Genomic DNA, 27,057 nt, shown 5'->3' with positions numbered 1-27,057 from the left:
CGAGATAGCAAGTCTTTTCCACTTACATTTTTCATAATTACAGTTATATACTAAAGAATCAAAGTAATATAAGAAGATAAGTTTTTCTTTCATTTTCATACCTACTCCATTCTTCATGAGACCTCAAGAGGACAAAACCCAGCCCTGCTTCCTACTTTTAGTTTCAGCACTAGCACAGAGAGACTGATTGTAATCTCTCATATCTTACCTTGAAGCAGAGACTATCAAATTGTGTGTGTCATGCTTTTCTTCTTATTAGTGGAGCTAATGTCTCAAAGTGGAAATGGTTTTCATTCAGATATAACTCAATCTCAAACTGAGTACAAGCCATGAGTTAATTTTTTTTCATTCTTAAGTAGTCATCTTTTTTCTATGCTTATAATAAATATATATTAATAGAAAGCTTTATCTTTTCTCAGAAGTATCTCCAGTTGTTTTGTTTTCTATCACAGTGGCCAGACTCATTTTACCTTTTATCTGCTCTACTGCTGAGCTTGTATGATTAAAGAACAGCTTTCACACGGTGCAATCCATTAAAAATAGTTTATTCTCGGGGGTCTTTTCTGAGACTGATACTACAACAAAGGACCATTCATGGAGATAACCTAGAACCCCTGCACAGATATAACCCATGCCAGCTCAGTCTCCTAGTAAAGGTTTTCCTAGTAAAGGGAACAGAGACTGTCTCTTACATGAACTCCTTGTCTAGATCTTGTATCACCTCCCGCTGAGGGTGGGAGTCAGCCTTACCAGGCCATAGAGGAAGACAATGCACTCAGTCCTGATGAGACCTGATAGGCTAGGTCAGAGAGAAGGGGAGGAGAGCCTCCCTTATCAGTGGACTATAACAGGGGCATGGGGGAGAAGAGGGGTGGAGAAAGGGTCTGTTGGTAGGGGACTAGGGAGGGTGTACAGCTGAGATATAAAGTGAATAAACTGTAAATAATAAAAAATAAATTACTTAAAAAATATAAAAACTTTTATTTTTAAAAAATATGTGTATATATGTATGCATATATACATATTAAAATGTTAAAATAAATAATGATTTTACCTAATGCCAATAAACTTCTATAATGTTAACAAATATAATATCACATAGTTCACCCAGAAAGAACGTGAGACATAGTTTGTTTGCTAGTTTAGTTACATTTGTTGTTTTGATTTAAAAAACTAAATCTGAAAGCAAATCTTTTAGTAACATGTTCCCCTGGATTCATTACCTAACCCTTATTGCCATTTCAGTGTTTCAGGTTTCAAGCCACTCACTAAATCATGAAGCAAAGCTGTAGACTAAGTCTTAGAATATTTCATAACATCCCAATGCTTTGAGACAGAAAATGTTTAGGAAATTCCTGGGATGCAAGAAGGGGAACAAATATTTAGTATATTTTTTTCATCAATGTTCTAAAGGAATTGAGTTCTTTCACATATTTAGGTTCACATGTATTACAAGTAAGTAATATACTTAAAGAGTTATAGTTGTTATGAAATAATAAATACTTATTGGTTCTTTTTTTTCCTGGTAACACTGTTTTTTAGTAATTATTTTTATTTTTATTAATCACAGTTTATTTACTTTGTATCTCCTCTGTAGCTCCCTCCATCCTCCCCTCTGAAAACTACCCTCCTTACCTCTTCCCCACTCATGCCCCTCCCCAAATCCAATGACAGGGGAAGTCCTCCTTCCTTTCCCTCTGATCCTAGCCTATCAGGTCTCATCAGGAGTGGTTGCATTGTCTTCCTCTGTGGCCTGGAATGGATGCTCCCCTCAGGGGAGGTCATCAAAGAGCAGGCCAATCAGTTTCTGTCCCGATTACTATGAACCCACTTGGACACTGAACTGCCATGGGCAAATTTAAAATTCAAATGTAGTTTTATTTTTACTTAAGCTGAAAAAGTATGCATTTTCATTATAATATCTTCTTCAAATCAGCCTTCCATATACAAGGATGTGGGCCACTAAAAACAGTGACAGTGAAGCTAAGAAATCATGATCTACCTGCCCAGTGAAACCGCACTTTTAATGGAGATCCAACAGAAAGTGTCTTGTTATCTACTTTTTTCCCCTTTTTTTTAAATTTTTCATCAATTACACTTTATTCATTCTGCATCCCCCCATAAGCCTCTCCCTCCTCCCCTCCCAATCCCACCCTCCCTCCTCCCTCTGCATGCATGCCACTCCCCAAGTCCACTGATAGGGGAGGTTCTCCTCTCCTTTCTGATCTTAGTCTATCAGTTCACATCAAAAGTGGCTGCATTGTCCTCTACTATGGCCTGGTAAGGCTGCTCCCCCCCAGGGGGAGGTGATCAAAGAGCAGGCCAGTCAGATTATGTCAGAGGCAGTCCCTCTTCCCATTACTATGTAACCCAATTGGACTCTGAACTGCTATGGGCTACATCTGTTATCTACTTTCTAAGAAGCCTTTAACCTCTACAGATTTTTGCTTGTAGAAAAGGTCTAAGTCAAGGATACTTGAGCTCTGAGGATATGATTCATAAATCTCACTTCACAAATGATTATGGCGGATTTTCTAGAGAACAATCTCAGATAACAGCTGCAAGCTCCTTAAGATCGCTGAGCCTCTAGATGAGAGTCTTTAAAGTTACACTGTTATCGTCTTCTGTCATCTGTGCCCAATGCACAATAGTTTGAACCCTACATAAAAGTCATTAGGCTATATTTGTTAATCCACATAAATTCCTAACTCTTACTCTAGAAGCCTAACTTAATTCAAATACTCTTTCATCAACATCTGTCACTGACTTGTTTTGAAGTCATTTGCACCTATACTTCTTAAGAACTTTTTAAATTGGAATCAATGTTTTGGCCAAATTTACTGTGGAATATTTTCCTCAATGTAGTGTTTTTATTATTATTATTATCATTTATTTCAATTTATTCAATTTGTATCCCGGCTGTGACTCCCTCCCTAATCGCCTCCCATTTCCATCCTAGCTCACTCTTCTCCCCCTCATCCACTGTTAAGGGAGGTCCTCCTCCCCTTCTATTTGACCCTAGCCTATCAGGTCTCTTCAGGACTAGCTGCATTGTCTTCTTTGTGGCCTGGGAAGGCTGCTCCCCCTAGGGAGAGGGGATCAGAGACTCTGTCACTGAGTTCATGCCAGAGACAGCCTGTGCTACCCTTACTAGTGTTTTAATTTCAAGAAATATTTGCCGTTATTTACTTGAATCTGTGCTTTATCACAAACCAAACTTATATGTCTTATCACTTCTTTGTTAATAGTTTTTCAATTTTTACAAGTATACATAATAATAGAATTCTCTAATTGCTGTGGAAATATCACTTAATGCTTCTAGCTTTAGAGTAGTTTTATGAAATTATGGTTGTTGTCATTTGTTAAGCGTTTCCATTTTATTGCTCAGAGTCATTGAAGTCTAAGATGCTATATTCTATTTAGTGTGTCAAGATTCTATTCCCAACTTCACAGTGAATAAAAAATTCCACTTGACTATAAGTTGAGCAGGTGAATTTGATTGTAGTTACAATTATGTTTATAATGCTTGCTTCTGAGGATGATTTAAAATGCAGATTATTTTAGCTCATTGTAAATGACAAAAAGCAACACAGAGTTAATCACAATTACCATGAGTCTTTGAGATAATATAAGATGAAAATACTTAAGACTTTGACATATACAAAGTCATTAATATTTCAACTGAATGTTTTAATTATTATGGCAATATTTTCCATGATGTTCAAATTTTCTCAAAAAAATGACTGATATTTCAACTTATTCCTATGTGACCAAGGTGTCTTAAGAAGACTGTTAATGACAGATTCACAACAGTAGCATATTATTTCATAATATGAGGAAGTTTTTTTTTTTCTTTTGGTCTAGAAATTTAAATTTCTCCTAAAAATCATTTGAGTTTGATAGTTCATACAGAAATAAGAATAGGCTGGAGAGGTGTCCCAATGCCTAACAGTATATACAGGTTGATTTCTGGATGACTAGAGTTTTATTTGCAGTAACCTATGATTATAACCTATAATTATAGTCCCAGAATAAATAGTATCTCTATAAGAAAAATATATTACTGTCATTGTCACATAATTATTGGATACTCAGACTGAATGTATTAAAAAATCTAGGCATAGTCTACATATTACAGCCAAGTTTATTCTCCGGTCCCTCAACATACATGCCTTACATATATTCTATACATACTTTTCAGTACAAAACATGTCTAGAATGTCTCAGTCCCAGCTTATGGGTGATTTACTTTGCAAAGGGAAAATCAGGCAAAGTAAAAGAGAGATTTAAAATGTTCATGAAACAGTAAGAGAGATCAGGTACTTTTAATTGAACACTACTTCAATTTGTAATACTACCATAATGGAGCTGCTAAATGCGCCATGAAACTGTACTAGGGAACCTCATTAAGTGGAGTGAAAACACTGGCCACATCACATAGCCGAAAAAAAAAAAAAAAAAAACACACATTCAATGCTTGGACTTGTATGTTGCAACTGAATAGTTAGGTGCAAGCTATCCCAATGAATGATCTGAAAGATTCTTCTAAAAAAAGTGCCCATTCAACTGTAAAAGATTTTCGGTCTCACCAGGTAGCTTTAACTTGCTAGCACCTCCCTCTGGGGGGGGGGGAGCAGCCTTACCAGGCCACAGTAGAGTGTTAGCAGGCGATGTTCTTTCTTAAGCATATCTTATCATGCCTAGCTTTACCATGGTTTCTCATGGTGGTTTAGTCTCCTCATTTCTAAAACGGTCAGCATTTAAATAGAAGATATTGTGTTGACTGAGTTTGACAGTAATCACATAGTTTTCCTAGACTGATTATAAAAAAATAATTAAAAGTATGCCATCCACAACTCATTTTTAGCTAGATGTTATGTGAGTCACTTTATAAGCGTCTGACATGTTAACAAATGCTCTACCAATAGTCCCCAGAGAAAATCATGAAGGGTAAATTCTGAATGTCAGCCATGTGCATCCAAAGTAAAGCTTATAACTACTTACATGGAATTAAATATGAATGACTTTCCCAGTGAAAAATTGTTTCTGAGTTTATTTGCTGTTGGACCAGCAGCATACTGCTTTTCTTACCTGAACCTTAAATTGCTTCTCTGTGATACTAAGGGCCATGCACAAATATAAACATAGTTTTCATCATCTTCATGCCACTGACTGTTTTAAATGTGACAGTTCTTCCTATTTTAGTAACATGCTACAAAGGGCATCTGAAAGCCAGAAGAAGAAAACAGGAAACAACCTCGGAACCTGCCACAGAGGGCCTTTGAAAGACTCTGCCCTACAGACTGTCAAAACAGATGCTGAGCCTGATGGCCAACCGTCGGGCAGAATGAATGGAATTTTATGTAAGAAGTGGGAAATAGTAAGAGCTGGAGAGGACAGGAACTCCACAAGGAGAGCAACAGAACAAGAAAATTTGAACACAGGGAACTTCCCAGAGACTCATACTCCAACCAAGGACTATTCATGGAGATAACCTAGAACCCTGACAATGCAGCCACTTCTGATGAGAACTGATAGACTAAGATCAGAAAGAAGGAGAGGAGGACCTCACCTATCAGTGGACTTGGGGAGGGGCATGCATGCAGAAAGGGGGGGGGAGGGTGGGACCGGGAGGGGAGGAGGGCGGGGCTTATGGGGGATACAAAATGAATAAAGTGTAATTAATAAAAGTTAAATAAAAAAAATAAAAAAAGAGTGTACTCGCATTCATCTACATGAGCTTTTCAAAAGGATTAAGCATTAGTCTGAATACATCATATTATAAACCTCATACTGATTGGTAAATTTCTCTAAAATATCACGTGGTCATTAAACGTTCATTCTTGCTTACTGTTTTTCATCTGAAATTTCTCTTTCAAATACTATTTAACATGCTTTTCTGTTATATTTAGAATTTAAATATATTTAAAAATGTTTTCCATTCATTTAATGTATTGCGTCATTGTTTCTAATGCTGGTGTGTTCCATTTTCCTCTGCTAAGGATTTGTACTGCTTGCATGCCCAGTATCCATCCTAGAAATATGACTATCGATTCTCAGATGATGATTTTTCATTGAATTTTCCCTGTCCCTGCCTAGAATTCTAGCATTTTTTTGTATTGTTGTCAATAAATACTCTTCTAAATACTCAAGCTTCCATTTGTGATATTTTTCTATTTTCTGTTCCTTCTATAAAATGTTTATAATCGAAAATGGGTTGTTTTAGAATAGTTCAAACTCATAGTTATTACATGTAGAATCTCATCTTTTCCTTATTTAATTTTTCTAACTTCTTTCAAATACAGTAATTGATACTTATATCTTGTATGTTGTGCTACTCATGAAGAATACCAGTAAATGAAATATATGAAGATCTCTTAGAATTTAAAATGTGGTGACATATAAAGTATAAAACTTAAATAATTCATTAGAGGGTAGCCCACACGGTGGAAGTATAAGGTAAAGTGAATGAACTTTGGTACAGTGCTAGGGGATGAGTTTTATGTTGTGCTCAGGGTTAGTCAAAGAGTTAACAATGAGAATATGTGCACAAGGAACATTGTAACATAGATGATGGGAAGAAAAAAAACAACTAAATGCTGGTACATCTTCTTGTTGTTTTTGCTGAAATAACTTACCAAAGATTAAATAAACGTATATTATATAAATATATAATATACATAATATATTATACATGTAGCGTGTGTATATGTGTGCATATGGGTCTCTGTGTATGTGTTTCACATCACACTTTATCCTAAGGAAATACAATGCACAATTAATTATTCTGTGATTCTCAGCCCCTGAGCCCATGTTGACAGCTCTTATATCTGTTTCTCTGGAAGCAGGAAGGAGGAGGTTATGAAAAAGCGTGTGAGGAGGGCACATCATCCAGCTCATTAGAGCAACTTTCAAAGGCTGCCAGGTGGCCAGATGCCAGATGGCCAATTACACATCATAAGTCTGATCCCAGTTCAACAGATAGTCCTAAATTCAAGGGAAGCTTTGAAAATACTATGTCTATCTGGAGCTGAGTTAAATCTCCTGTTACAGTAAAATAAGACAAGTGTTGCTATTAGAAGGGAAACAGAAAATCCTGTCCTAAAAACGCTATGAAATTATTCATGAAGGATTACAGGAATCAAAAGATGACTTTAAATTTTAGTATCAACATGTTCACTCAGGAATTAAAGACAGAGAGGCTAGGAGATTAGAAAACAATAGAAGTCATTTTAGTACACTGTCTCATAGTCTAATCTTCAAACAGTTATAAAACCTGTTCTGTAAAACCATAATCACTTCCCTAAAAGTTATTTAGAAGATAATTAACTTTGGAAAATGTATTATCAAGGACACTTGGTCACTAATCAATAATAAAGTAAAACTTCAGATTGTACCATACGGTGATTTTTTTTTTTTTTTTTTTTATTGAGGTTCCATGAAAAGACTCCAAAATTTTAGACAGAAAACATTCCAGATTTTTTTTCTCAATATCAGCTGGTACTATTAACAAAATGAGTATGTTAATTTTCTCACTTATTTTCTTTGATGGCCTAAATATTTTACAAGCAATATAAGATCTACCTCAAGTGTCTTGGCCTCTGTAGTAATATATATGAACTAAAGACAAAATTACTTTCAAACCTATACTGATTTAGAGATGTATTTATTATAACAAGTGACTTCTTGGACAACAATCAAAACAAGTGATCTCTTGGCTTCTGACTGAAATTCTCTGCAAGGCCTCAAACTAATTATGGCAATATTTCTTCTGGCTCCTTTTTGGCTTGTTCTGCAACCTAAATTTAGAAATTTGAGAAAATTTTTAAATTTTTTTATTATTATCATTTATTATAGTTCATTCAATTTGTATCCTGGCTGTGGCCCCCTCCCTTGTCTCCTCCCAATCCCACCCTCCTTCCCTCTTTTCCCCCTATGCCCCTCCCCTAGTCCACTGATAAGGGAGGATCTCCTCCCCCTTTTTTTAATTTTTTTTTAATATTAGTTACACTTTGTTAACTTTGTATCCCTGCTGTATCTCACCCCCTCTTTCCCTCCCAATCCCACCCTACCACCCTCAACTCCTCTGTGCCCCTTTCCAAGTCCACTGATAAGGGAGAACCTCCTTCCCTTACATCTGATACTGGTTTATCAGGTGTCTTCAGGACTGGCTTCGAAGACCTCCTCTGTGGCCTAGCAAGGCTACTCCTCCCTTGGGGGGTGTGGTCAAAGAGCCTGCCATCGAGTTCATGTCAGAAACAGTCCCTGTTCCCCTTATAGGGTACCCACTTGGATACTGAGCTACCAAGGGCTACATCGGAGCATGGGCACTAGGTTGCATCCATACATGGTCCTTGTTTGGAGAAACAGTCTCATAAAAGACCCCTGTGCCCAAATATATTTGGTCCTTGTGGAACTCCTGTCCTCTCCAGGTCGTATTAACTCCCCCCACCCTTTTCTTTTGATTCCCTGCATTCTGCCGGATGTTTGGTTATGAGTCTTAATATCTGCTTTGATACACTGCTAGGCAGAGTCTTTCAGAGGCCCTCTGTGGTAGGCTCCTGTCCTGTTACTTGTTTGCTCCTACATCCAGTGTCCATCTCATTTGTCTTTCTAAGTAAGGATTGATCATCTTACCCAGGGTCCTCTTTCTTGTTTATCTTCTGTAGGTGGATATATTTCAGTATATTTATCCTATTTTATGCGTCTATATAAGTGAGTATATAACATGTGTGTCATTCTGCTTTTGGGATACCTCACTCAGGATGATCGTTTCTAGGTCCCACCATTTGTCTGCAAATTTCATGATTTCCTTGTTTTTAATTGTTGAGTAGTATCCCATTGTGTAAAAGTACCACAATTTCTGTATCCATTCCTCAACTGAGGGACACCTGAGTTGTTTCCAGGTTCTGGCTATTACGAATAAAGCTGCTACAAACATGGTTGAGCAAATGTCCATGTGTACTTGAGCCTCTTTTGGATTTATGCCTAGGAGTGCTATAGCTGGATCTTGAGGAAGCACAATTCCTAATTGTCTGAGAAAGCACCAGACTGATTTTCCAAGTGGTTGTACAAGTTTTCATTCCCACCAGCAATGGAGGAGAGTTCCCCTTTCTCCACAACCTCTCCAGCATGTGTTGTCACTTGAGTTTTTGATCTTGGCCATTCTGATGGGTGTAAGACTGAGCTGTCCATGTACTGCATCTGAGTAGGGCATTAGACTCTCTCCATGCATGATCCTTGGTTGATTCATCAGTCTCTGTAGGAACCTTGGGCCCAGAATTTGTGGCTCTATTGATTTCCTTGTGGAGCTCCTGTCCCCTCCAGGTCTTTCTATCTGTCCCTTCTTCCATAAGATACCCTGCACTTTGCCCAAGATTTGGCTATGAGTCTCAGCATCTGCTTCTCTCCCTGCTTGGTAGAGTCTTCCAGAGGCCACCTGTGGAAGGTGCTTATCTTGTTCCCTGTCTTCTCCCACTTTGATGCCCATCTCATTTTCCCCTCTGAATGACTATTGCTGGTTTATATGAGCATGTAAACTTGTACAACCACTGTGGAAATCAACCTGGCTCTTTCTCAGAAAATTAGGAATAGTGCCACCTCAAGACACAGCTATACCACTCGTGGGCATATATCCAAAAGATGCTCCACCATTCACCCAGGATATTTGCTCAGCTATGGTCATGGCAGCTTTATTTGTAATATCCAAGATCTGGAAACAACCTAGATGTCTTTCAACCAAAAAAATGGATACAGAAATTGTGGTTAATTCTCAAAATGGAATACTACTCAGCAGTTAAAAACTATGAAATTTTAGGCAAATTGATGGAGCTGGAAAAGATTATCTTGAATGAAGTAACCCAGAGGCAGAGAGACACACATGGTATATATGCTCTTATAGGTGAATATTAACCATAAAATATAGGATAAACATACTTATATCTATAGTCCTAGAGAAGATAAACAACAGAGAAGACCCTTGAGAAGATACTTAATCCAAAAATAAATATGTAAGATGATTTTTTTTTAAAGAATTGATACCCTATGGCAAATCGCTCAACCTGGCTGTCAATGAAAGTATGCTGGACTTTGTGTCACTAGCATACAACATGAGAATTTTTCCTGTGCTGCAAATCTGTCTAAACAATTGTCGAGCTATATTTTAGGTAATTGGACTGGAGAATTCGATACTACGATGGAGCAGCTGAGAGTGGCCATTGTCACAGTAAATTCTACCGGAGTGGACGCAGGACTAGCCACAGGATTATCAACATGGATTCCTGCAGCCATGAATCATCTGAAGGAATGGGCGGGCATGGGAGTGTTAGCAGGCCTTCTGGTGTTGGTCTCCTTGGTTTGCCTGTGGTATATATGCAAGATTAGAGTCTCACAACAGTGTGATGCAGCCATGATCATTCAGGCCTTTACAGCCATTGAAGCAGGACATTCTCCCCAAGCATGGTTGGATACCATAAAAAGCTAAAATGATATGCTCAGGATGCGAGGCTAAGCACTGCACTCAGGGTCAGCCTCTTTCGACCCAGAGAAGAGCATGTCTGATTGCATGCGGGTTGATGCCCCAGGTCCCGCCTCTGAGAAAAAGGTATCGGACGGGTCTGATGCTCTTTGGGTGGATGACACCTAAATGAACATCTGTACAAAGTCCCAATTTATTTCTAATATCAGAGATCAGACCTCTACTCTTGCCTGATGCGTCTAAAACAAAAAGGGGGAACTGTAGAGAGCTGCGGAATGCTATGCCTTAAAGATGGAGCTGGTTTCTGCCTTCCACCTTCCCGATGGTGAGTGCTCTCTGTCACGAACAACTCCACATTTGGCTAAGGCCGAGGATCTGGCTTGCTTCCATGTATGTGGACCTATCTGCATTGCCCCCGTGGCACGCCTAGGTTGGCTACCCAGAGGCTATTTAAGCTGTGGGCTGGCTTTCCCGGGGTCCGAGGATTGTTCAATGTTCCTGAATAAACTGCATTGAAAAAAAAAATTGCGAGAAATATTCTAACCTATAACTTCTTGGTGCACTGTTGGCATTCATTGTAAAATGAGTGAAGGAAGAACGGAATGACGAACAAATGAGTTACAAACCTGAATAAAACAAACTGATCATAAGACTACTGGAGAAATAATTGACCAAGTGTTTTCTGTTTAATTTTAGTAAAATGTTGTTAAACATATTCTCTTGAAAAATGTACATATCAGTTTTTAAAATATAATTCTGCTTATGTTAAAATAAATCTCTCTTTGTATATCATGACTCCAAATTTTTATAATTCCAATATTCTCAAAGAGTCACCTTGAAAATTTCATGTGAAGTGGGATGGTCTGTTCATGAGGCTATCTCCATTCTCAGTATGATTTATCCTAATTATCTTTTAATTGGATATTTCAGTAAGATGCCAGAGAAAAGCACACTTCTAAAACTTTAACTCATTAAAGGTTTCACTAATTATATTGTCCTTCATGACTTTTTAAAAGTACTTTCTTTTTTAAACATCTTAAAACAGCTTAAAAAAAAACAGCGATCATAAGACGATGGAAAATCTTAGAAGACAGGTGATTGCATATTTCATTGAATGTAGGTGTACATTCACAGCAAGAACTTAAGAAGCACCGGATGTATTTCCACAAGAACTAAGCATAACTGATTTTCAAAAGTTCTTGTTGATGAAGAATTCTATTTGGTTCTTCATTTTCACTTTCTCTAAATATCTAAGTTAGAAAACAGTTTGTTATATCATAAAACATTAGCTATGAAAATATATAAGCTGAAATTTAATTTCATAGTTTTCTAGTATTTAGTTCTGTTTTTCTTCTGTGTGGAGATGCATTTTTATATTTTATGGATGAAAATAATTGTATCATATGCTTCCTGTGTTTAATTATTAAATAAAATTCAAATCATTTTCTAAAGTGTGTGCACACTTTTAAATTATCATAGGCAGTGTACAAGCTTTTCACTTTCACTACAATGTCAAATACATAAAGGAAGGATATGTAGTGCTATTTGTAATAAATATATTTGTGCTTTGTTTTGAGTTAAAAATTAAAAATAAATGTGCAAATGCTGTGTTTATTTTCTAGGATAAGTGGATGAAATGAAAGCCATACGCTGGCCTTTCTAGATCTTTTTGAACTCTCTCTGACTAGTTCAACGCAAGCTATTCTGGCCTAAACTTTTCTTTGAATCTCTCAGCTTCTGACTGAATTTCTCTGCCTGGCCTCAAACTGAATCTGGCAATATGTTTTAATTTTCTTGCTCTTTCTCTTCTCTGGGTCATTGTGCAATCTGTCTCTGCATAACTGTCCTGGTAAGAAATTCTTGGTAAAACCTTTTCTATCTGCACTTCTCTTAAGTAGCCTCCATTTTCTGTCCTGTCCTCCTCAGAGTTCAGTATGTTCTCTCTCTGACTCATTCTGTCAAGTCTTTATCTTATTTATTGCTTTGTCTGCTCCTCAATTACATGTCACTTTCAAACATGGCTACTTTCTCCTGTGAATTAACTTTACTTTCACTGTATGGGATTAAAATTGTGTACTCAGGGTGTGTCTATATTCCAGCAAGACCATATGTAATCCAGAGCATGTCTGATCCCTTGCCAGAGAATCCATATCGCTGGATTAAAATCCCTCTGTATAAATGTATGAAGACTGTCTGATTATGAGGTGATACACTGACAAACAGTGAAAAATAGAAATGTTGGCTTAACTGTGCCTAAGGAGTGACATACTTGAACAGGCAGTGAGTGTTAAGGAATAAATCATCAAGATTATTTCAGTGTTAGTTATTAAGATGTATTTCAGAATGATATCAATCTCAGAACAAAATGAAATAAAACATACTGTGCAGTGTGATAGTTTCAACGTAAGATGAATGTATACCTGACTCTAATTATTAAAAGACAGATACCCATCAGTCCTAGACTTGTAAACATATCAAAATATCTTCAGTGGTATAAAATTTGAAAATAATAATAAAGTCAAGTAAAGCCAGAGACATAATTTTTTTAATTTATTCATATAAAGTTTTAATCTAAGTTAAATAACCAGGGAAGGAGAAATAGTTCAATGACTAAGCGCAGTCACTGTTCTTGCGGAGGAACCAGGTTCAGTTCTTAGCACCCCATGTTAGTCAACAACCATCTAAAGTTCCAGATAACCTAAAGCTTTCTCCTGGCCTCTTCTGCAGGACACCAGGAATGGACATAGGTGCACATACCTATATACAAGCAAAATGCTTGTTCCCATAAAATATAAAGTAGTTTTAATCCAACAATCCAACATTTTTATTCTCACATGTACGTAATTAGATGTAAGTTTTATACTTTCAGAAAGTAATGCATGTTACATAACATCTATAAAAACTGACATGTATTAGAATAATTAGGCCTTACAGAGTGACAGTAGACATGCTTATAAAATGTTTTGTGTATAAAATAATTAAATTTTATGTACTTATAAATGCATATGATAAAGCTCAACTTATGATTGTATAAAATATAATGGCTATTTAAGAAATTGATTTAATAAGCAATGACCAAATAAATGCCTGAAATAATGAAAATTTCAATATAGATGAATAAAATAAGATAGCAAATAAAAATGCACAATTTGCCATATTAATATGTGATGCTATGAGGATCTTTCCATTCTGTTTTATTGCATTTACATAAGTTTTATTTTAATAAGTTACTGTAATTGTATTAGACATAAAGCCATTTTCAAGGATTTATAAGCCAAAAGGCAAATATTTATTAGAATATGTTACAGAAAAAGAAATGAGAAGTGATAAGCTGTGTCTTAAAATAAAAATCTACATTTAAAAACAAATAAACACATTATATCCTGGAATAAGAAAGCTCTTGATCAAGCTAAGTATTAAACTAACCAGAGACAAGAGGAATTCTGATATTTAATATCTTCTGTCTATAAAAGTTTGCATAAGCATTACGAAAAGGAACACTCAATATTTCATTAAAGAAATCAAAACTTTAACAAACATAATCTAGTATCCAGGGAGTTCTGTGAATGTTTTAACATTACTAATGTATCATATATGCATATATATATGCATATATGATATATACAAACAGACATTTGCTTGTATATCCATTAACAGGGAATAGCATGTGACCAGGAAGGAGGCATAAATCCAATCAGTTGTAATGTGGATATGCAATAAAGAGAAAGAATCAATGAAGAGCTTTAAAACATCAAGGTGCTTTGTCACATTCAGATGGGAAAAGGCAAATTAGATGTAATTGGAAGGAAGTTCAGTAAAAAAAAATAATTTGCTTTGGAATGGAGAAAAATGAACACATTCATGTATATATAGAAATCAGAATCGAGAAGACTTTTCCATTAAGTAGATATTTTTATTTTCCATTTTGGCTTACTAACTGAGTAGAAGGAAGTTTTAGAATTATGGATTTCAATTACCTACCAACCTGTCAATTCTCACAGTATATCTATATTTATTTATAAATGCCAAGTATGTCTTTATTTCAATACCATGACTTTTTTACTAATGATTTAAAATGCATTGGAGAGAGATTGAGAAAAGCTTATTGCTATTTTTCTCACAGTCTGGGTCAAGGTGATCAGCACACCATGTAGAATGGGTGGGCCCAGAAAGATGCAATGATCATTTCTGAGCCTTAAAGATCAATACCCCATTATTTGCTAGCAATCATGTCTTTTCAGGTTTGTCTTTCTGCAATTTTCACTATAACTGCTTTATAGTCTTATTGGGATTTCCAAGCTCTCAGTCTGTCCCTTAACTTTTGATCTATTTACCACTTCTTGGTGTCAATTTCTTTTCTATCTGGCCTAATGCATGGTCTATCACTTCAAATAGTTTTGTTACAAAAGGTAGGATTGACAGCTTTGTGACTGTCTCAGAAGCCATGGCTTTACCTGAGTTCTAGGGGGTTACTTTATAAAAACATTACCCAAGACTCTAAAATAGCACCTTTGTGACAGGTAAGTTAGGCAGACTTAACTCTCTTAACTATGGCAACAAAGTGTCCCCTTTACCAGTGTCAGTGCACAAAACAGAGACCACATTAGAATTTTGAAATTTACCTTCTGGAGTACACACACAAGAATAAACAGGGACTCATATAAATCAGACACACCTATAGACACAAGGGAACAAAACTGTACCACATACACACACACACACACACACACACACACAGTAGTATTTACCTTACAATAGGAAAAATATATATACATAAGATGTAGCACTTTATCATTGTTTATACTTAAGGATATGTTAATATAGTTCATGAATATACCTACCATATAGAAGGAAATATTTTCCACAAATCTATGTATTAAAGAGTTCCTTGAAAAATCTTTGTTCAACATAAATAAAATAATTATAATAATCGTTAAGTGTGCTAGAACTGGAAGACATGAGAAGTAAAGTAAGAACTACAACATTGGCTTGTTAACCATTTTTTAAGCTTATCAATTTATCATCTCTTTCTGTATAGCAAGGATTAACAAATTTTTTTCCAGTGTGATAATGATGTATTCATTCTTTTGGTTTTTTTTGGATTTTTTTTAATTTTATTTTTTATTTTTTATTCATTCTTAAGTAAATGTGAAAGCAGGGTATATCAGAGTTTGTAATATTACTTAACATTTTAAAATTATTTTACATATTAATATTTCTATGTTCTCATGTATTTATATATATATATATTATAGCAAAAACTTAGGAAATAATTTTTGTAAACAAATTTTGGTTATAAATAAATGCATTTTAAGTTAACTGGATTGTTTAGAATCCCAGCATTAATTTTATTTATTTAATTGAATATACTGCAAAGTAGGTTCTGAAAGTATATCAAATGTGGTATATAATCGCTGTACTGGCCATTTCTATAACTGCAATATACATTACTCTAGGGCTTACACCACCATTTACTTTAATTTGATTGGCCTAATTAAATCAAGTAGTGCTATAATCCTCAAGAGAGAAATTGCTCTACTTAGGATAACTACATTAGAAATACTTGAAATATGAGTGTTTTTATAGCATGTGTTAAGAGCTGGCTAAAATGTGATGTAGGTAAGAATTGAACTACTGTGAAATAGAAGTTTTAAACTTTGCTTATCACAAGGTGAAAAGAAAGTGAACTAAATAGATGAGCAATTAATAAATGCTGCATGAGAAGGTAACTTAACACACTGTTGGATGTTTTTAGTAGATTAAAATAAAATGTGATAATGAAGACCATATATACTTAGAAATAAAACATGCCTTGGGCTACAGTGGCATCCCTATGGTAGAGGATTATCTTTCCAAAGGATCATTCATCGCTTCACTCTGTGAGCATTTACTGAAACCGAATGTTTAAACACAACTAGGTTGAACATGTAACACTTGTTCTACCAGATTACAAGGAACTTTGTCCTTCAATATTTGAATGGACACACACACCCCGCCCATCCTCCGATCCCCAGCCACCTGCTCTGAGGGCATGGAAGACCTATTCCTGCACCCTCACTGGCTGCAGTGCTTGGGAGAGTGGGCACTGTACTTCAACTGGGCAGCATAGTGGAGCTGGCCCTGGTGGCTAAGGCAGGTATAAGCCATTCCTGAGTCAAAGACTTCTCCCACGCCCTGGCAGGTTGCCGCAGTGGAAGAGTGGGCGTCCTTCACTGGCCAGCACAGTGGAACTTGCTGGGGAGTGGGGCGAGAGGAGGGAAGGGGAGTGAGCCATGGAGGGCATGGGAGCAGGAGGGCTGACACTGCCTCCTGCAGATGGTGGCCTTTTATAGCCTACCTGCAACAGTGCTGGAGAACTCACCCTGGTCATTCAATAAGCTGATCAGCTCAGCAACCACCCAGACCCAGGTCCAGGGCTCTGAACTGGTCCAACCCAAAGTCTATATGATCTGTGAACACACGGGACATGTGAAAGAGCCGGCCCTGCTGTTGCAAGGTTTCAGGATCTCCCTGACACAGGGCAACAACAGGATGCCTAGGAGAAGCTCTGCTGAGGACCCAGTGTCGATGGTCTCACAGAAACCAGAGACCCTGAAACAGACTAAAGACTCACTGCAATGAACATTTGCGGGACATACTTCGAGGCATACTGTGTCATAATTCAGCCTCCACAACGAGGTGTTTTCTATGCTTTGCTACTGAGCACATCACTTGTGTTTAGTCTTGGATATACCACTCATTTTAAATGAATATCTCTTTTCAATGAAATATTTCATTGTAACAATTCTGCTTTAGAAAACTAATTAGCAGTTTCTTATATAAATAATATTATCATAATATGCAAAAGTTATGCTCCTCAATATTTATGTAAAAGATTTGAACACATGTTCACATCAGAGATTTACATGAAAATGTTTATGGCTTTTTTTTCTTTCATAATTTCTACCAAAACCACTGTTCGGTTACTTCCATCTAGAGTGCTTTACTTGAAATTTTGAACCTGACCATGTCAAATACGGGCATGTTTACTTTCTGTTGACGAGTTAAAAAATCCTGGGTGTGGCATTAGTTACTGTGGACAACTGCCACTAGAGAGTGAAATGTATTAAGTATAAAGAGGTATGCTATATAGTTACAACTCTGCTATAACAAATGCATTCTGAGGCATACATTGGAAAGCACATGGCTCACCATGATTTTTTTTTTTTTGGCATATCTTAATATTGTTTTGGCTTTGCTTAGGTCAACCATTCCTTTTTCACTTCGTGCACTAATTCTTGATGATCCATCGGTTCTCTGCCTCTCTCACTCCTAGCAAACCCAGCATAGACTGTGAGACTCTGGTACATAGAGTTGCCGACAAAAACTGCAGCACAGACAGCCTTTCTTAGCATCGCTTGCATCAGGAGTGAGTCAGGATACTTGACAGTTAGATTCTCAGTATGATTCTTTTCATCATTATGCAGCAGTTCGCCATATTTCAAAGCAGGACATTCACTTAATCATGAAGGAACTGTCAAAACTGCTTTTCCGATTCAGCAAAGAGTTAAATTATTTCTTCAATCATCACACATATCTCGCTCAGGATTAAAAAACAAAGATGTGGAAGCTGGAAGGGAGCTCTTGTGTTTTACCAAACGCAAACTGACATGAATAATAATATGAAAACTAAGACAAACTTGTTAGAATTTTTAAAACAAGTATCTCCTGGGACTCACATATACAGCTATACACCTGGCACGTTGTGTAAGTATAGCAGAGGGCTTTGTAAATAGAACAGTTTGTGCTACAGTGATGCTTATTTATATCGACCCTGATGGTTTTGAAGATGCAGTGTTTCTGAAGATAAGTTTTGTGCAGAACATGAAGGTACAAATATACAAAGTTGTATATTCTCATACAGTGTGAAAAAGCTAAAGAATGCAAAACAGAGTAGAAACTTAGACATTTATGATGTTAATGAGGAAAGTGGCCAAATTTATGAACAAAATCAGAGTTGATAAGGTTTGTGCATTGCCAAATGTCTAGTTCAGTATTTGCTGTATACTCTGAACCATATTACTATTTTTCTTTTAATTAAGAGCAGACATGTCTATGAAAAGAATTCAAATGGAAGGACCTATAATGAGACAAAAGTACACATGCTAGACAGTACAAGCTTACTAATAAAGAGCCTAGTGACATTGTTGTGTCTAAATATTCCATCTTAGGAGAAAGCTCCTTGAGATACAGGATGTTTACTGAGAGGAAAAGCAATAAGGTAATACATTTTTATCCTGAAGGGATGCTCCTTAAGATAGGAAGTAAGCAATTCAAAATAACTTCAGGAAGTCTCTGAAACTCACCAGATTCACCAGACTTCTCTCTTCCCAAAAATAAATTAACAGCAAAGGCTGTTGAAAGTCAATTTTAGACAACTTGAGCTGTTAGAAGAGGCTCAGACCAAACTGTCTAGAAGAAGCACGAGTCCAGATAACCTTCCTGCAAGTATGTTAGACCAGCTGAGCTAACTGGAAAGGACACCTTGCAGCCTGAAGAGTGGTGTATTACTGTCTTTGGATGATTTCTGTTCCTGTAAGTAACCCCTCATCCTTTTTCAATCAGATAGTGTTTGGATACTCCCTGAAAATTCTGTCACTGTCTGGTTGAATTTAAGGCCCACCCCACAAGTGGAAATTTGTAACTGGTACCTATATTAGGGCCAAGAACCTTTGGTTCCACAGGACATAGGTCTTAGGGTAGAACCTATTAAGATCATTCTGCTGAATGAGTATAATGTTAAACCTAATCCTAATGATCTATCATTACAATCATAGATTAGTGCATCATTCAACCTTCATCACACATGCTTCTTTGATTTGTTTGTTTTATTCAGTACATGATAGTTAACACAGATATTTATCACAGGTTTAGGTGCAGAAAACAAGAGAATAAAGAAGATTCAGGCCAACCTAAGATATATGCATCATACTTATTTCTCACAAGGGAAGAGATCATTGCAAAACTGGGGAGCAAATAAATTGTAAGAGGCAGAGGCACTTTGTAATGACAAAGAAACTGTTTCCTAGACAAATATGTGAAGCTTCCCATATGAACTCAGAGCAATTGGGAGAACATGCACAAGATCCATACAATCTCAAGCAAAGCAGAATCCTAGGGTGGAGGGTGGTGATGGGATAAATCCTACCCTAGCTAGGGAACTATTGACAGCTAATAGCTGATGGAAAAATGGGAGTCCATTTTTGGATACTATGTCTTCTGGTGCAGTCTTATTTTTTGGTGGAAGGGCACACACCCAAGACCATATAGAAAGCACCAACTATTCCTTGTGAGTTTTTTTTTTTTTTTAAAGAACATAAACAATGTTAAGGGGACAGAGAAGGGGATGGATCTGGGTGGAACTGGTGACCTAAATAATCTGGTTTGCAGCATACTTTGAAACATTCTCCTATAACAATAAGACATATAATTTTAAGGATGTAATTTATATATAAATAATTACAGTTTTTCTTAGGTATATTAGAAAGTACTTTTTAGTCATAAGTTACATTTGGGTCCTGGTGCTATTGTTTGGTCTTTAAATAAATTCTTATCTTCACAGGATATTTTTTTTTTCTTCATGGCTGACAATTTAAGTATCATATACACCCATGATTCATCTTCTTGTCTGGAAATGCTATAGCATCATATGTAACATGATACTTAAGACTGTTATTCAATGACTAGCACTTCTTCCTTGCTCCTTCTCTTATCTGTGTTCTTCATCTGTGCATGTAATTTAGGCATCGATACCAACAAACTAAACAAGACCCCTCAAATGACAACGTAAATCCAGTGTTTCTTAATTACAATTTATTCACTTTGTATACCCGCTGTAACACTCTCCTTCATCTCCTCCTAGTCCAAACCTTCTTCCCTCTCTCATCTCCCCACTATGCCCTTCCCTACTCTGCTGATAGAGGGGTACCTCCTCCCCTTCTATCTGACCCTATCCTATCAGATCTCATCAAGGCTGGCTGCATTATCTTCCTCTGTGGCCTGGCAAGGCTGCAACCCTCAGTGGGAGGTGACCAAAGTGCCATTGAGTTCATGTCAAGACAGCTCCTTCCCCAATTACTAGAGAACCCACTTGGAAACCGAGTGGCCTGTGGGCTTCTTCTGAGCAGGACTCTACATACCAGGATATCAAAGGACATACTGAGACTCATAGCCAAACTTTGGGCAGAGTACAGGAAACTTTATAGAAGAAGAGGAAGAAAAAAAGACCAGGAAGGGACAGGGACTCCACAAGGAGACCAACAGAGCCAAAAATGGTCTGCAGAGACTGATACTCCAACCAAGGACCATGCTTATAGAAGATCATTTTTTCTTTTATACCTCTAGTTTTGTACCTCTAGTATTTATAACATATAATTTAAATATGGGTATTTCTAAAATATTTCAGGTAATATGGAAGCAAAAATCAGACTCTAAATAGCATGTATTTATAACTGCTATTTTAAGTGGTAACAAATCATTCACAGAGTCTGGTAAGAATTATAGTGGAATTTATAAAATATTTAAAATATAATATTACTTTATAATTTCAAAGCTTCAAAAATACCTTATTTTGGAGGAATTTTAATGCATTGATATCATGGATGTTCTTATCACATCCAAAGACCTTCCAGTTCTCTATAGTCTGGCTGGAATGGAGTTACACCACATTCCTTTAATCCCTCAGACTGGAATACAAACACTCCTTTAGTACACACCTTTAATCCCAAACAATGTAAAATTAGTTTGTAGAAGGAAGCACAATGCTTAAAAGTGATATCTAACTGAAATGAAGACAAAGTGGTGAATCAGAAAATTATTTGACAGAAAAGGTTATGACCAATTTTCATAAGGACATAAAGGAAGGAGGCAACTTAAGACAGAACTACACAGAGGGATAAAGAAAGGAAGCAACTTTAATGAGAGAGCTTTGCTGAGACAGTTGAGGATAGAACAAGCTAGACACAGGTAAAGACAAGGAAAGAGTTTGGGAATGAGAAGGATCCATAAGATTAGAACAGACTGCAAGAGTTGAGGTCAATTTGAGGTCAAGCAGAGCACTTCAATCAAGAGCTGAGAGAAACCAGTTTGAATTAGTCAGCTTAGAGAGGAGTTTGAGCCACAACAGTTGAGTTGAACCAGCCAGCCAGAGTTTAGACAGAGCCAGATATATAAGCGTATTCAACAGTAAGTCTCAGAAGCTGAAACCTGTTAAACTGTATGGAGACTAGAAGCTTCGCGGACAGGGTATAGGTTAGTAGATTGAGTTAGTAAGCCTCTGAGACAACAACTACATCCAGCAAATAAAAGTTACTTTTACAATTGTTAACTGCTGTTACTCTTTCTCTAATAAATCAAGAAACCAGTAGGAGGAAAAGTACATAAATAATTCATGAGGTAGAACTTACCTGCCTATGCTATCTTTGTTAACATGAGGTGATTAAAAACAGACAACTAAGAAAATATTAGAATGGAATATAAAATCTGAGTTTGTAGTAAACCATATAAATATATTTAACAATGTAAGGTTTTGTAGGAAATGTTTCCACATGAGTTCATGAAGTATTAAAAATTATTAGTATTTTATCCTTTAACTTTGTGAATCAGATATGCTGTGTCATAGTGAGCAGAGTGAGCATGAAATTTTTGGTGTAACATTATATATTCATGCCTTTGCTAATAAAAGTCAACTGTCCTTTTACTTACAATTTGTGTTAACAGCTCATCAATATAAACTGCAATGATTTATTAAAATATTGCTGAGTGGAGACTGAATGACTCAGGGGATTGATTGGTAATGGTATATGTGGTCTTTTATTTCTAGGTCACTGCTTTAAATTATATTTTGGCAAGGAGTAGAGGCTATTCAGTGACATATGGTGTGTGGAATGGGCCGGTGATGTCAGTCTTATTTTCAGTAAGTGCTGTCCATTTAGGTTTCAATATATCAAGAAAACTGAACTTGATTGTAGAGAATGTCTCCATGGACTCAAAACATTTATATGTAAAAACCACCCATGAGAAATTTGAATGTTATCAAGAATAAGAAAAATATTCACTGGAACATATTTTTTGTAAAAATATTCTGCAGGTCTTGTGCAGGAGTTTAACAGAAATGAGAATACCTCTTTATGATGGTTAAGTTAAATATTTCTTTTCATATATATCTAATAGATTTTTTTGTTATAACATATTTAAAGCTTATTTTCTATAAAATGACACTATGGGGTTTCATAGAGATAAAATTTTGAATCACAGTGTTTTGTACAAACAACCTAAATAATACACATTCTTCTCAGCAACCAATAGAAGATTTTCCAAATAGATCATTACAAGGATACATAACAATCTCAGGAAATACAGGAAAATTGAAATGAAATTGTGCATTCTATCTAACCATAGTAAAATAAAAGTAGAATTAACTGGTTCTAAAAACCATAAAAAGGCATGGAAACTAAACAACATACATCTAAAAGATAATTTCAACCATGAGGAAATCAAGTAAGTAATTGAGGAATTCCTAGAATGGAATGAAAATTAAAAAAAACAACCCACACCAAAAATTCGTCACTGACAATGAATGTAGTACTTAGAGAAAAGTTTATATATCTAAATACTTGTACCAAAAGTTTTGAGAGATTTCAACTAAATAGAATAATATAGATAGGTATACCTGAAAGCCTTAGAAAACATGAACAGACAAGCCTAAAAATAGTTGAGAGGAAAAGATAATGAACTCTAGCTTGAAGTTAATGAAACAGAAGGGAAGGTGTGTGTGTGTGTGTGTGTATGTGTGTGTGTTCTCAATGTGATGAATAGTTGGTTGTTTTTGGAAAGATCAGCAAAATATCCAATTAACTGACAGTAAGAGAAACTTCATATTAATAAAATCGAATAGCAAAAGCTACAATAAGTAACAATAAAGGACTATAAGCACATATTTCCAAAACCTTATCTGGAGCAAACTGGAAATGATTAGTTTCTTAATACCTATGGCAAGCCAAAGTTAAGTTAAAATGAGATAAACAAACAAACAATCAGAAAACAAACAACTCAAGGAATTCTATGCCAAGGATTGGATTGAAATAAAAAAACAAAACAAACAAACAAACAAACAAAAAACAAACAACAACAACAAAACATCCCCCAAAATGTCTTGAACAAAAGTTAACCCCAAGAAGATTGGTTTATACTAGAACTCTACTATATTCTGAAAGAACAATATTTGATGCTTTTGAATCTGTTCCATAAAAAGAAATGGAATCCCATTCTTATGATGCCCCCATTATATATATATATATATATATATATATATATATATACACACATATATATATATACCTAAAGAAGATAAATGCAGGAACAGCAGGGCCTGGAGAGATGATTCTAGTGGTTCAGAGCCCTTGTTGCTCTTGCACAGGGCATATGCTTGATTCTCAGCAATGACATGATGTCTCAAAAACATCTTTAACTCCCAGGCACTAATAGGAAGCACGTTCATACACATAAAGTACATAGATAAAACTAAACCCAATCAAAATTCACAGCTGTGGAGTCCTGTTTGAGTTGATACATTTATTACAATTTATTACACAACTCCAGCACCCAAAGTCTCAGGGATCATTGCAGAGGACCAAGAGGAAGAAGTATAGGATCCTAAGGATCAGGGTGTTTGCTGTGAGGCTTTTCTACCAATTTGTCAGCTGACACAAACCTAGAGTTACCTGGAAAGGGGTAACCTCATCTGAAGAACTGCCTCAATCTGCTTGACATGCAACTGTCTGTGAGGCATTTTCTTAATTGCTAAAAGCCATAAAATAGCCAGCCCACTGTGAGTGCTGCCACTCTTGGGAAGTAGCCGTAATCTCTATTACAAAGGTAGCTGAGCAAGCCAGAAGAACAAGCCTGTAAATAATGATCTTCTACGCATTCCGTCAGTGGCTGCCTCATTGTTCAAGCCTTGATTGTTGTCCTGGCTTCAATCAAAGATTGCCTGTTACCTATAAGAAAAAACTAAACAATTCTTCCCAGAGTGGATTTTTTAACATTTGTTTTATCCCAGCAGAAGAGAAACAAGCTAAAACAAGCAGAGTGATGTAGGAATGACTACACATACATTAATCAATCAGTGTGATATACCTCCTAAATAAACTAAAAGATAGAAACATGACCCTCTCTTCAGATGATGACCTTAACAAAAATGCAATATCCTATAAGTATAAAAGTTCTGGGAAATCTGAGGATGTATGGACACATCTCAATATAATAAAGGCAGTGTACAAAAATACTGTAGGCAACATTATGCTAAATAGATAAAAATTAAAAGCACTTCCATTAAAATCAGGAGGAAAGAAAGGATGTCCAGTTTACTCCAATAAGTGCTGGAAGATTTTAGTTAGATCAGAATGCTAACTTAGACAGAAAATAATAACCAAAAGGAAGTCACAATATCCTTATTTTCACTTGATATGATACTATACATAGAATATCCAGAATATTTCTACAACTAATAAACACATTCAGTGAAGCAGCAGGATACATATTTCACACTCAAACAAACAAAAAAAAACATCATCAAAACAGTAGTTTTCCTTTATATCAATAAAAAAAATACATGGGAAGAATCAGGGGACTGATGAATAAATAAAATAAAAAGGAATAAAAACACTGCTACAGGATTTTCCTTTCTGGTATCAAATTAAACTACAGAGATATGGTAGAAAGCAAGAGGATACTTTCACAAAATCAACACATTGACCTATGGAATACAATCTAGGATCTAGATATAAGGATGTAAGCTCAAACTGCTACACCTGCCTTCTCCTTTTTTTTTTTTTTAAACAAAGATTGGAAAAAAAAAAGATAAATCATCCCCTGTTTTATTTTATAAATTTAATTTTGTTAATTACAATTTATTAATTTTTGTACCCCAGCTGTAGCTCCCTCCCTTGTCCTCTCCCAATCACACCCTCCTTCCCTCATCTCCTCCCATGTCCCTCCCCCAGTCCACAGATAGGGGAGGTACTCCTCTCCTTCCATTTGACCCTAGCTTATCAGGTCGCATCAAGACTGACAGCATTGTCTTCCTCTGGCCTGGTTAGGCTGCTCCCACCTCAGGAAGATGTGATCAAAGAGCCAGCCAATGAGTTCATGTCTGAGAGAGCCCTTGTTCCCTTTACTAGGGTACCCACTTGGATACTTAGCTGCCAGGAGGCTACATCTGTGCAGGGATTCTAGGTTATCTCCATGTAAGGTCTTTGCTTGGAGTAACAGTCTCAGAAAAGACCCTTGTGCCCAGATTTTTTTTTGGTTCTGTTCTTCTCCTTGTGGAGCTCCTGTCCCCTCCAGGTCTTTCATCTCCCCCTTCTTTAATAAGATTCCCTGCACTTTGCCCAAAGTATACAGGAATATTGAATAGCAGGGAAACACTTAAAGAAATGCTCAACGTCCTTAATTATCAGGGAAATGTACATCAAAATAACCATGAGATTTCACGTATCAGAATGGCTAAGAAAAAAACTCAAATGACAACACATGCTGGAGAGGATGTGGAGAAAGGGGAACCCTCCTCCATTCCTGGTGGGGATGTAAACTTGTACAACCACTTTGGAAATCAATCTGGTGCTTTCTCAAAAAATTAGGAATAGTTCTACCTCCCGATCCAGCTATAACACTCGTAGGCATATATCCAAAAGATGCTCAAGTACACAACAAGGACATTTGCTCAACCATGTTCATAGCAGCTTTATTCGTAATAGTCAGAATCTGGAATCACATATGTTTTCAGTCCTGAATATCTGCATGTAGAAGAAAGAACAAAGAAGTATATCTATTGCCTGTCGCCCTCAATACAAAAGAATGTCAAGCCCAAATCCATCAATGACCTTAAGATAAGGCCTGATACTATGACACTGTTATAAAAGAAAGCACGGAAAATGCTTCCACTTAAGGTACAGGGAAGGACTTTCTGCAAAGGTCTTCAGTAGTACAGGCATTAAGAACAACCATTGACAAATGGTACCTCATTAAACTAAAAAGCTTTGTATATAAAGACTACCATCAGTCAAGTGACCTGGCAGCCTATAGGATTAAAAATAAGACCTCTTTATGAGCTATACATTTGACAAATGACAGAGCACTGCTCTCTATAATACAGAAAGAAATAAATACTAAATAGGCAAATTAACCAATGAGGAAAAATGGGCATTGAACTTAACAGAGAGTTCTCAAAAGAAGTACAAATACTAAGAAGTTTATTTTTCATTTATAAATGTTATAACTTTTAGGAATCTTAAAATAATAACTCAGGAAAATAAACAGGCCCAAATTCTACACCTATCAATGAACATTTATATCAATAGAAATACGGTAAGATTATCTCTTCCAAAGAGAAGGTATTGAGATGCACACTGTATTCAACACTTCCACTACAAAAACAAACAAACAAACAAAAAACATTTATATGTACACATCGACCATCAGAAATGAAGATAGAATGAGGAATCAATTGAGATTACATTGTCTTTGATAACTTGTGTCCATTA

The sequence above is a fragment of the Meriones unguiculatus genome, chromosome 17, assembly GCF_030254825.1.
Source record: "Meriones unguiculatus strain TT.TT164.6M chromosome 17, Bangor_MerUng_6.1, whole genome shotgun sequence".
Lineage (NCBI taxonomy): Eukaryota > Metazoa > Chordata > Mammalia > Rodentia > Muridae > Meriones > Meriones unguiculatus.
This window is presented reverse-complemented; position numbering follows the sequence as displayed.